The following is a 13,772-nucleotide window of genomic DNA, read 5'->3' as shown; positions in this document are numbered from 1 at the left end:
ATGTGGTTTATACAACCATAGATCTTCCTCTTTTTTAAAAAATAGGACACACTGTAAGAATGTAAGGAGTCTAAAGGTGCTGGTATTTTAGAATCCTGTCCTTCTCCTATGCCCATGATAAGGCAGGACTACTTGAACCAGATATCGATAGTCTGGAAGTTATTCATTCCTTATGTGCAAGTCCCATCTAAAGCAACCTTTAGTATTTCAGGTTGTTTAGATAAGATACCATTTATCAGGGAATCAATCAGACATCCTGCTATCTCAACCATCTAGCATAGGCATGGATCCAGCAGTCATTGGGGAAATGCTTTTTAAGGAATATAACTGTCATACTTTTACTTTACAGAAAGGAATGAAGCCACCTTATCACAATTTGACAGATTTACACACAATACTAAGGCTTGGTTATGCAACTACATAAGAGGCAGGATGTGACAGTGGATAGAAAGCTGGCCTTGGAGCCAGAAAGCCATGCGTTCATGTCCTACCTCTGACATGCTGGCTATGTGACCCTGGGCAAATTATTCAACTTCTCAGAGCACCAGATAATTCCTAAAGGCTATATAAGTTCCCCATACCAGTAGAGTCTTAGGTTGAGCCCATGCTATATCTAGGTAGAATTTCCCTGGCAGCTTCCAGGTAACTGAAGGCACTTTTCTGATCTCAACAAGGTGCTGTGCTAGGTGGCACATATATGATACAAAGACAAAAATGAAATATTTCTTCTCCTCAAGGAGCTTGCATTCTTTTGGGGGTGGGAGGGGTGAAGAGAAGGGGGTAGCAGTGAAAATACAGCTAAAGCCTAGCTTCTTAAACTGTGGGGGTAACTGAATGTGGGGGTTGCAAAAAAATTTGGCAACAGTAAAAGGTTATGTATACCTATTTTATATACCTATATACCTAGAGTCATGTAAAAATTTCTCAGGTGAAAAGTGCAAGTGGAAAATGTTTAAGAAGCCCTATGCTAAAGTGTGCTGGAGCCAGCTTCAACCAGCTTTTCAATGTGAACAGTTATAGGCACATTCTACAAAATCAAGCCATGATTTATTGTCTGGTGGATTGTTGACTCTAGACTTAAGAAGCAATGGAGAAAATGATAATAATGCAGATTAAACTTTAAAAATGTTCATGCTTGCATATTTTCCCCTCCCCCATCCACTAAAGCTAGTTGTTAAACATTTATCTGTACTCCCCTAGAAAGAACCTTTACAACCTGAAGATCAGAGAAGGTCTGAAGGAAGAGATGACACTTGAAATGACCTTGGAAGGAAGATAAGAATACTGAAAACTGGAGATAAAAGCTGAATGTAGGCCTGTAAAAAACAGATTGTTAAAATGCAGAGTGAAAGGATACTTGGAAAGCTGAGTAATTGGGGGAGGGGGGGAGAGAACCACCTGCTGAAAGCTATAAGGAGCTACAGAAATAGTGTGGACTTGGAATCAGATCTTTCTGGCTCTGAGCCCTTTCTCTGAAATTTCCTTTGCTTTGCTGCTTCTCATAACACTAGATATTTTTAAAAGCAAACAAAAATGGGAATATATATATATGGGTAGTATAATGACAGCATTTGTTCACCTTAGTTTTATTTTGAGTTTGAAGGAAAATCTTAGAGTTTTCTTTATTAAATTTATTATTTATTTATTTTGAACATTCTTTTCTTTTTAAGTTCTTTTTGAGTTCCACATTCTTTCCTTCTTTCCCACCAATACTCCACCACCCACTAAGAAGACATGCAATATGATATCAATTATACATATGAAATCATGCAAAGCATCTTTCCATATTAACCATATTGCAAAATTTAAAACAAGGAAGGTGAGAAAATTATACTTCAATTTGCACTCAGAATTCATCAGCTCTCTCTCTAGGGGTAGATAGCATTTTTTCATCACGAGTACTTTGGAATTGTCTTGGATCATTGTACTGATCAAAGTAGCCAAATTGTTCACAGTTGATCAATGCAATATTACTGATACTGTGTACAATGATAAGTTTGATTCACTTTGCATCAGTTCCTATAGGTCTTGCCATGTTTTTGTTTTGTTTTGTTTTGTTTTCTGAAACATTGCTCCTGGTCATTTCTTATAATACAATAGTACTTCATTACAATTATATGCCACAACGTTTTCAGCCAAATATTTCCTAATTGATGGGCACTGCCTCAATTTCCAATTCTTTGCCATCACAAAAATATTTTTGTACATATAGGTCTTTTTCATTTTTCTTTGATCTCCTTGGGGTACAGATTTGGTAGTGGCATTGCTGGGTAAAAGCCCTTTGGGCATAGTTCCACATTTTTCTCCAGAATAGTTGGACCAGTTTACAACTATACCAAGAGTGTATTAATGTACCTATCTCCCCCCACCCCTTCAGCATTTGTCATTTCTGATAGGTGTGAGGTGGTACAACAGAGTTGTTTTAATTTGCATTTCTCTAATCAATAGTGATTTAGAGCAGTTTTTCATATAACTATAGATAACTTTGATTTCTTCTTCTGAAAACTACCTGAGCATTTACCAATTGGGGAATGACTTATTTTATTTGGTTGTTTACCAAGTTTACTCCATTCTCTCTATATTTGAGAAATTAGGCTTTTATTAGAGAAACTTTATGTAGAAATTTTTATGCCATTTCATTGTCTATGGTATCTTTTAACAAAGTGTAGCTTTCCTGATTATCTCTTTTAATTAGGTTAGTTTTTGCTTTGTCTTAGATCATGATTGCTCTCCCTGACTTTTTTACTTCAGCTGAAATATGTTAGATTCTGCTCTAGCCATACTCTGTGTATGTCTTTCTGTTTCAAGTATTTCTCTTGTACAAAACATATTGTTGCATTCTGATTTCTATTCTATTCTACTATCCTTTTATGTTTTATGGGTGACTGACCACAAGTACTCCTCTCTACCATGTGACCCAGAACAGCTACGGGCAGTCAAGTTGCCAATCAGTGCAACTTGTACCCAGTACCAGTAAAGGGTTCCCTGTAATCTTTTTCTGACCAATTGTCTGGTCTGAGAGCTCCCAAAGCTACTGTTGCTTCTGCTGCTATTTCAGCCACATTCAAAGCCCACTGCAGGTGCTGGCACCATGAGGGCTGTAGTCTGGACAGTCCTCCACCTCAGTATCACAGACCTCTCCTCCCTACTTCCTAAATCTTTTTAGGCTGGAAAATATCTCAATCTGACCTTTTGTTGGAGCTTCTTCTCCAAAATTTGATTTGGGGCATTATTTTAAAGTTATTTGGAGGAGAATGTGAAAGACTTCAGCTGGGTTGTTAACTTTAATCTGTGATTTTAGCTCCACCTTATCTTAGAGTATTCTTTTTTTAAAAAACCTATTTTATTTTTTCAGTTACACATAAAAACAATATTTAATATTCAATTTTTCAAATTTAAAATTCAAAAGTTTTAAATTTTGAATTCCAAATTCTCTCCCCCCTATTATCTGCCCCCTCACTAAGAAGGTAAACAATTTAATATAGGTTATGCTTGGGCAGTTATGCAAAACATGCTTCCATATTATTTGTGTTGTGAAAGAAAACACAGATTCAATGAAAAAACACAAAAAAATACAGGAACTGAAAAATAGTATGCTTCAATCTGCCTTCAGACTCCATCAGTTCTTTCTCTGGAGGTGGATAGCATTTTTCATCATAAGTCCTTTGGGGTTGTCTTGGATCATTGTATTTCTGAAAATAGCTAAGACATTCATAGTTAATCATCATACAATTCTGTTACTGCATATAATGTTCTACTTGTTCTGCTCATTTCACTTTGCATTAGTTCATATAAATCTTCCCAGGTTTTTCTGAAGGCATTCTCCTAATCATTAAAAATAATAATAATAAACATTTTTATTTATAGTTTTGAGGTTTTGTGTTTTTTTTGGAGAGGCAATTGGGGTTGTGTCTTGCCCAAGGTCACACAGCTAGTAAGTGTTAAGTGTCTGAGGTCAGATTTGAACTCAGGTCCTCCTGAATCCAGGGCCAGTGCTCTATCCACGGCGCCACCTAGCTGCCCCCTATTTGTAGTTTTGAGTTCCAAATTTCATCCCTCCATTCCTCCCTCCCCTCCTCCCTGAGGCAGTAAACAATCAGATATGCATTATACATGTGCAATTATGTAAAAAATTAACAGATTAGTCATTTTTACAAGAAAACTTGAATAGAAGGAAAAATGAAAGAAAGTGAAAAATAACATTCTTCAGTCTGTGTTCAATCAATATCAGTTCTTTGGAAGTGGGTAGTAAGCTTCATCATTAGTTCTTTAGGATTGTCTTGGATCATTGTATTGCTGAGAATAGTTAAGTCTTTCATAGTTCCTCATCAAACAATATTTCTGTCTCCGTGCACATTGTTCTTTTGGTTCTGCTCACTTCACTATACATCAGTTCATACAAGTCTTTCCAGGTCTTTCTGAAATCCTCCTCCTTGTCATTTCTTATAGCACAATAATATTCCATCACCATCATAAACCACAGCTTGTTTAGCTTGTTTAATTGATGGACATTCCTTTGATTTCCAGTTCTTATCCACCACAAAAAGTCTGCTCATCATTTAAAAAAAAAATAATATGTCATTCCCCCCCCAATTACTTGTAAAGACAATTTTTAACATTCCTATTTTAAAATTTTTGAATTCCAGATTTTCTCTCTTCCTTCCTCACCTTCCCCCTCCCTAAGACAATAAACAATTTCATATGGGTTATACATCTTCAATCATGCAAAACATATTACCATATTAGTCATTTTATGAAAGAAGACACAAATGCAAAGAAAAAAATACAAAAATTGAAAAATAGTATGCTTTAATCTGTCCTCAGATTCCATCAGTTCTTTCTCTGGAGTCGGATAGCATTTTTCATTATTAGTCCTTTGGCATTGTCTTGGATCATTGTATTGCTGAGAATAGCTATCATTCACAGTTGATGATTGTACAGTATTAGTATTACTGTGCACAATGTTCTGGTTCTGTTCACTTCACTTTGTACCATATAAGTCTTTTCAGGTTTTTCTGAAATCCACCTACTCATCATTTCCTACATCACAGTAATATTCCATTACAATCATATAGAACAAATTGGTCAGTCAATCCCCAATTGATGGGCATCCCCTCAATTTCCAAGTATTTGCTACCACAAAAAGAGTTGCTATAAATATCTTTGTACATATAGGTCCTTCCCCCACCCCTTTTTAAAAAAAATCCCTTTGGAATATATACCTAGTAGTGGTATTTCTGGGTCAAAGGGTATGCACAGTTTTATAGACCTTTGCAGATAGTTCCAAATTGTTCTCCAGAATGGCTGGAACAGTTCACAACTCCACTAACTGTGCATTAGTGTCCCAATTTTACCACGTCCCCTCCAACATTTATTATTTTCCTTTTCTGTCATAGCCAATCTGATGGATATGAAGTGGTACCTCAAAGTTGTTTTAATTTGTATTTCTCTAATCAATAGTGACTTAGAGCATTTTTCATGATAGTATTGATTTCTTCATCTGAAAACTAGCTGTTCATATCTTATGACCATTTGTCAATTGGAGAATGACATACTCATTTAATTTGACTCAATTATCTATATATTTGAGAAATGAGGCCTTTATTAAAGAAACTTGCTGTAAAACTCCCCCCCCCAGTTTTTTGCTTTCCTTCCAATCTTGGCTACATTGGTTTTGCTTATGTAATACCTTTTTAATTTAATATAATCAAAATTATCCATCTTACATCTCATAATATTCTCTATCTATTGTTTGGTCATAAATTCTTCTCTTCTCCATAGATCTGATAAGTAAACTATTCCATGCTCCCCTAATTTGCTTATGGTATCACCCTTTATGTCAGAATCATGTACCCCTTTTGACCTTATCTTTGTAATATGGTGTGATATTTTGGCCTATATCTAGTTTCTGCCAAACTACATTCTGTTTTTCTTAGAAGTTTTTGTCAAATACTGTTTTCTTGTCTCCAAAACTGGGTTCTTTGCATTTATCAAACACTAAATTATTATGGTAATTTACTACTGTGCATCATATACTAATATATTTCACTAATCTACCACTCTATTTCTTATACAGTATCAGATTGTTTTGATAATTATCAAATTATAATACAGTTTGAGATATGGTATGGCTAGACCACCTTCCTACACATTTTTTTCATTAATTCCCTTGATTTTCTTGCCATTTTGTTCTTTCAGATGACTTTTCTAGCTTTATAAGATAATTTTTGGTAGTTTGGCATGGCACCAAATAAGTAAATTCATTTATGTAGAATTCATCTTAATAGCATTCCTTTTTTTATAATCTTTTTGTGTGTGTGTGTGAGGCAATTGGGGTTAAGTGACTTGCCCAGGGTCACACAGCTAGTAAGTGTTAAGTGTCTGTCAGATTTGAACTCAGGTCCTCTTGAATCCAGGACCAGTGCTCTATCCACTGCGCCACCTAGCTGCCCCCTTAATAGCATTCTTAATTACTATAGTTGATAACCATTTGGGAGGTCTCATTTATATACGTTAGAGTTCTAAAATGAACTCTGCTCTAATGCTTTATTTTATAAGTGTTCTTCTGTGCAAATAATTTTAAAAAAAAAAAAGGAACTTCCTCTCAGTGAATGTCTGTTTTTTAAATGAGTCGTAGAATCATAGAGTCTTTGAACAGGAAAGGACCTTGAAAATAACCTAAATTCAACTCTCCCTCCTATTTTCAACTTTACCTGCCACAATATAAGTGGGAAACCTTCCTTCAGAAAAAGAATTTCTAGCCCAGAGAAATTGGAAGTCTTCAGCATACTAAACAATACAGTTTGGACTACCAAAACATGACTGCCTAGACCTTTAGGAGTCTAAGTCATTTTAGAACATACTTATCCCAACAACTTAACCATGGCCTTTTTATGGTGATTCATTCTACCAGGCGACTGATTCAATCCATCAAATATTTGAAAGAGAAAGTCATGACTTCAATGGCTATTATACATTTACACAGAACCATCTGTAGGCAAAATACTTTATGTTCATTTTATTGCTCCTCAGGTCATGTGATATAAGCAGGTATAAGTTCCAGGTGAATAAATTAAAATATGCAGTTGACCGACTTGCTCAAGGATCCACAGTTCAGGTCCAACTTAATATGACAACCTTAGGGGGAATAATTTTCACTTTGAAATAATCCTGTTTTTATCCTTGGGTCCATTTTTACTTTTAAGCAAGTAAAGAGACTTTTTATCTTCAGCTTCTCTTTTAATTGCCCATTTGAAACTACCCAGGAATAAAATGACCACAAATCTGCAATGAGGCCCTTTCAAGAAGTTTGCATCCCATAACAGAGTAGGCTTTTTCCTAGCAAAAGCTGGGAAAGAAGGGCCCGCTAGAAATAGAGGCCTGATCCCTTCCCCCTCCCACAACTGTAGCCCACATTTGTCCTGTTTGCTGACTATGCTAAGCTTCGGCAGGGTGGATTCCAGATCTTAAGGAAGGAAAAAGAGGAAGGGAACAGCACAGAGCAAAGTGAGGAAGGGAAAGAGGAAGCAGCTTCCCCTCCCCACCGAATCACTTTTCCTGATCTCTCTGCTACAAGGGTCTCTAGTTGTGGCCCAACTCCCTGCATTCAGTTCCTAATCAGAGGAGTCAAGACTTGGATTACTTACCCAACAACATGCAGGCCTGCAGAGTATTCAGTCAGCCAGCCTCGCTCTGCTAGACCTGAGAGGGACGGAGCATCCAAATCCATTCTTAATAAGAAGGGTAGGTCCTTTTTTGGTGGCTTTCCTGGTCTAATACATGTTTCCATAGGAATCATGGCTTTCTTCAAGTCCTAACTAAAAGCCCAGCGTCTGCAGGAAGACTTTAATGCCTTCTCTCTGTTGGTGATCTCCAATATATCTACTATAGATCCTGTCTGTAGCTGTTTTCAAGTTGTCTCCCCCATAAGAGTGAACCCCCTTGAGAACAGGGATCATCCTTTGTCATTCTTCCTTCCTTCCTTCCTTCCTTCCTTCCTTCCTTTCTTTTTTTTTTTTGCGGGGCAGTTGGGATTAAGTGACACGCAGCTAGTAAGTGTCAAGTGTCTGAGGCCAGATTTGAACTGAGGTTCTCCTGACTCCAGGGCCAGTGCTCTATCCACTGCGTCACCTAGCTGCCCCATCCTTTGTCTTTCTTTGTTCCTCCAGTGTTTAGCACAGGAGCTGGCATGTACTAAGAACTTACTAAATTTTTTTTTTACTCACTATTTGGGGTAACTGGGTCCCCCAAGATGATGCTGTGCCAAAGGGATGCTGAGCCTTCTTCCCCATCTCCTCTTGTCTTTAGGAAGAAATATTTGTTTTCACCTACAGAACAACAAGAAAGGTGAAATGTGTTCTCTGTTTTACTTGGGAGCTTCTCTTTTCCTTGACCCAGAGACTTCTTCCATTTGGCTTCTGGAGACAAGCACTAAAATTGAAGCAAAGATGGCGGGATTTTCGCCTAGAAAGACTCTACCTGGCATCCTAACAGGAAGTCATTTGCATCAAATCAACTAAAATGAAGCAGAGGAAATATCCCTGGGAAATCACTCCAGCCTTGGCAGTCTCATCAATGGAATCCACAGACAGACAGAACTTCTGGCAGTCTCCACAAGATGCAATCTAATCTGGAGAGGCTTTGGAAAGGAACAGGGCTCACAGTGCAGGAAACACTAAGTCACGTGTCTATGGTGTTTAACGGGCAATATTTTATTTGATCCTGACAACCAAACCCAAACTATGCTGGGGAAATCGGGGTTTTGTGTTGGAGAAAGGGCCTGCCGGGAATTCCCAGCCATGCTCCTTTACCCAGTTCCCTACTCTCCCATGGGTGTCCATCACACTCATCTCTGGTGACCGCCTTCAGATGGGGGTGACACAAACAAAAAACTCTGAGAGAGTTTTCTGGGTAATTAACAATCAATGTATTAATTAGGCTAGCCTTCAATCTATAAATTGATGGTCACTGTTTTCTCTCAGTAACCAAAGCCTGAAAACTTTAAATAACCCTAGAAGGGGAGTTCCCTTGACAACTGAAAATCAACCCTGACTGGTGGACATTTAATGAGGAGGTGGACTAAAAGTCTTTAGCCCCTCCTGCTGAGAACTGGGACTTCATCATGAGATTCAGCCGCCCCCAGCAATCCATCCAGACCATTCTGGTTGGTTTTCTCTTTCATAAACTGGATCACCCTAAATGCTAATGGAGGGGTACCAGGACCCTTCCATTCCCCAGAATAAGTACCCTCCCTGACTGAATCCTGTTTATACTCTAAACAGAAATTAGGATTCCTAGTTGGGTGGGTCCCAGCAAAATTGAATATTGTGTTCTTTGAGGGCTAGGAGTAATCTCAATCAGTAACATCCTTCAGAGATTGACTTTAACAAAAGTTGGGCCTTAACAAGGAAATTTGAGGAGAAAAGACTAGATCCCAATTTAATAATTGGTCATTAATATAACAGTAAAATAATTATTTCTCTCAGGGGTCAGCCTGCCCCATACCAGCACCTAAATAAAGAGGAATCACTCAGTAAATGGCCGTGACTATGAGACAGTTGATATATTTCCTGGCAAATAATCTACCACCCTGTAATCAACTAGAGAGATCTACCTCAGAGTGAGGATCTGCAAAGGTTCTAATTAGAACCTCGGAGATGATTTAGCTTCTCTGAACTTTGTATTTCTCATACACTGTACTTTATATTTCCCATACACTACAGTTAGCAAATTCCTCTCTCCTGCACCTCTAATCACTGACTCAGAAGCATCTGAGTGGAAAATCCTTTCTCTGCCAATTCTCTCCACTCTCTCATCTCTATCCAGCCTGAGCTGGATATTCAGTCCTTTCCAATTCTGAGCTTCTCTGTTCTTCCTTTCCATTCAGTTCTCCAGAATCTTCCTCCTTTTTCTTTCTTTCTTGACCCATTTTTTTCTGGGCTTTCTAGACTTGTTTGTTTTTTTCTGGGTTTTCTTGGGCTCTTTTAACCCATTTCTCCCATCCAGCTAGGTAATGTGGTTCAAAGTCTTCTCCTTTTTACTTTAAACATCATTTTATAGTGACTTTTTCAATAAAGTTTCTTTGATTTTTGTCCTCTTCTTTATTTCTTTGCCCTTTTCCTCTCATCTGAATTATATTCTCCAAATCACTGGCTCTCCCTCATTTGTTTCGTTGTCATTCTCTTTTTGTCCCTCCTAAGAGTAGAGTTTCTGCAGTGCTAAACCTGAACTCCCTCTTTTATCCTCTTTCTATGTTACTGCCTTTGAAGATCTTACCTCCTTCTCCCTTTTTACTACTATCTTATTCTTAGAAATTGTTAACCTGTAAATTAAGGAAACAATCAATATAGAGAAATAAGGTCTTTAATCAGGGCAGAAGAACTATAGCTCATGGTATCACAAAGCTCTGAAGCTAGGAATACCCAAAGATGAGAACTGAGGACAGGGTTTTTATGGGGTAACAGAATAGAAGGGAACCAAAAGATTGCTCCAGAGTCACTTATAACTACTTAATGTAAGTGAACCTTTAACAAAAGAAACAATAGAACTGCTCCTAAGTTAAGTATAAGAGGGGGCAGCTAGGTGGCACAGTGGATAGAGCGGAGGGCATAAGTTCAAATCCAGCCTCAGACACTTAATACTTACTAGCTGTGCGACCCGGGGCAAGTCACTTAACCCCAATTGCTTCACCAAAAAAAAAAAAAAAGCTAAGTATAGGAGCTACTAACTCTAAATAGAAACTACTTAATGTAGGTGGATCCTTTTTACATAATAACATAAAGTCTCAGGAATAAGGTAGGGAAACGTTGGGAAGGGATAAGTTGCTTGGGGGAAAGGTCCATAAGTCCATCAAGAGATTGGAAATGACAAAAGATTGGTTAGCCCCAGGCAATTCATTAGTCTAGGAAAGAGGGGACTGGGTGGGGAATCAGTCCTCAGTAAATTTTGTAGTTCTCAAAATTCATGAAATATCATTCAGTGTTGAATGGAAGCAATGGGGGCAGCTAGATGTCGCAGTGGATAAAGCACCAGCCCTGAATTCAGGAGTACCTGAGTTCAAATCTGGCCTCAGACACTTAACACTAGCTGTGTGATCCTGGGCAAGTCACTTAACCCCAATTGCCTCACACACCACCACCACCCCCCCAAAAAAAAAAAAAGAATGGAAGCAATGTTGTACAGTGACCACACCCACATCATTCATCACTCCTGTGAGAAATAAAATTGTGAGAAACCCCATTTAAAAATTTCTGGGACTCAGTGTTGGAGAAGTATCAAAGGCCTTTAGTTATACATTTATGTGCAAATGGGCCAACTCCCCAATGAAAATGGCAGCTATGTGGGACTCAAGACCCTTTTATCTCTTAATGGGCTGGCTCCACCCTTCTTCCTCAGCTACAATCTTCTGGACAAGACACTGGCACCAAATGCTAGCCAATCAGAATACAATACAGTCAAAGGGGCAGCCCTCTAAACTCCTCCCCCATGTGACCAGCCCTGGGTCTCTCCCATCTTGTGATCCTAATTGCTGGGGAGGGGGAGGAAAGGAGCCATTAGTAAGCACCCTTCTCCCAGGTGAAATTAATCTCCCAGATATTCCCCAGAGAACTTCAATCAGCTTTTTTTTTTTGGGGGGGGGGGGGCGCATATTTTTCTCACAACTCCTAATGTTAGGTTATCCTATCTCTCTTTCTATGCTGGGGTGGGACAACCTCTATTACCCAGACTGTTCTTAGGAACTCATATATCCTAGTTCCCAGAGTACAATGTAATGCTGGGAGGTGCAACACTTTCATATGGAAAGCATTCTGCTAATGAACAAATTCTTTCCCTCCTCCCACAAACCAAAGATGCCTGTCTCTTGCCACAGATGCAAATCTCCCCACACTATGGGATTATTATTTAGTGGAACCCCTTTCCTTTCCCCTTCAAAGACAAGTTCTCCTTAATGTTCTCTCTATCCCTGGACTTCCTTTCCTTTATTTTAATCCTATTCTGGGACAGCCCTAATTCTTGTTGAGAGACTAAAGACATTCGTATCCCTTCTCTGCTCACCTTTGAGCTGGGCGAGGGTGAAGCTTTGGCTCTTCTATATCTCTTTCCTCCTCTCTCCCTGTTCCCACAATTGGAAAATTAGAAAATTTTAAGAACAGAGAGGAGAGGTAAGGGATATAAAAGACCCAAGAGATATAGAAATATAAATAAAAGATATATCTCCCTCAAAAGATATTGATTGACTTATAGGATGCAAGATGGGTGCATCCCTAAAGACCTACTCTATGACGAGTTAGCCTCAGGCCAAAGACCTGCTGGACGCCCCCAGCTTCCCTACAGGGCTCTGGGAATAGACATCTGCAGCTGGGAGGAGTTCAGTACTCAGGAGTAGTTTGCGCACAGCTGAGATGGGCCTTCAAGCTCTGGAGGAAGAAAAACGAATGAGACACAGGAACCAATGGGCAACAGAAAGTGCAGTTTTCCAATGTCCTCCTTGCAGCAGGAGCTGCAGCTCCCGTATCAGACTGCACAGCCACACTGTGGCCTGTGGCTCTTCAAGGCACTGATCCATGGTCGTCCGCGACTGGTGGAAGCCTACTACTACTATAGGAGACCATGAGATTTGAGCCTTGCTGTATTAATTCAGATCTCCCTCTTTCCTTTCTCCAGATTCTTTAAATTCCCATTAAATCTTCAGCTCTATGGGTCCCTTCATGATTCCTCTTTGGACTTTCCTTTACCCCAAAATGCAATGCCTTTTTTTTCCTTAAAAATAGTCCATAAAACAGAGAATTTATATCATATTTAATCTTTTCTGGATAACTGCATTGATCTTTCTTGTGTTTCTCTGATTGTAATGTTGGCAAGCCAAGTATTCTGCTGATTTCTGCATTTGTTTGTCCTAGGACGCCTGCAATGCCTCTTTTGTTAAAGGTGTAACTTTTTTTTCATTGCTGATTAGGCTCAATGTTGCAGAATATGTCACTTGGGGTTGCAACTTGAACTCTTCCCTCCCAGTTGTGCAAAAAAAGTCCCCACCCTACCTACACACACACACACACACACACACACACATGACATCCTCAGTCTCTTCTAAAAGTCAGTGTGCTACAGCTAGAAAAGCACACTGACTATGAAGTCAGAGAATCTAGATTCAGAGCCTACATCTAACAGTTAACTACCTATGTGACCATAAGCAAATCATTAAACTTCCCTGGGTCTATTTCATCATCTATGCTCAATAATAGGAGCACAAATTATCATAGCCTACAAAATGCCTTCTAGCTCTAGGATGATGGACCATTTATCCTCTCATTGGAGGCTGTGGGGACCTGGTCCAGGTCCCTGGACAGAGTAAACTCAGAGAAGAAAAAAAATGACCACAGCTGAGTTTCCAGGACCCTTTCTCTTAGGAATTAAGTGTTTTCCCTTGTAGCTGTGACTGCATTGGATTTCCATCTTCTGCCCCATCCAAAGGTGTGCTGGAGCCCACTCAAACCAGCAGTTCCCAAGAGTCAATTGTTAAATTCCCACTGAGCATTTATGCCTTGGAAACCAGGAAATGCTACAAATCAGGGTTTGATTTATTCTTTTCTGTATTGTCTAGACTTATGAAAATGATGGAGAAAATGCTAATGCAGATTAAACCTAAAAGCATGTCATACATTTGTTTCCCCTTGAGAGGTGGTTGTTAAATATTTCCCAGCACACTAACTGGCTCCTGCATCCCTTCCTCCAGTTATAGTTTCTTTCTGCCTACTGGTAGTTTGGTAGAATCA

This window comes from Dromiciops gliroides, chromosome 1 (genome assembly GCF_019393635.1).
Source record: "Dromiciops gliroides isolate mDroGli1 chromosome 1, mDroGli1.pri, whole genome shotgun sequence".
Lineage (NCBI taxonomy): Eukaryota > Metazoa > Chordata > Mammalia > Microbiotheria > Microbiotheriidae > Dromiciops > Dromiciops gliroides.
Note: the sequence above shows the minus strand (reverse complement) of the source record.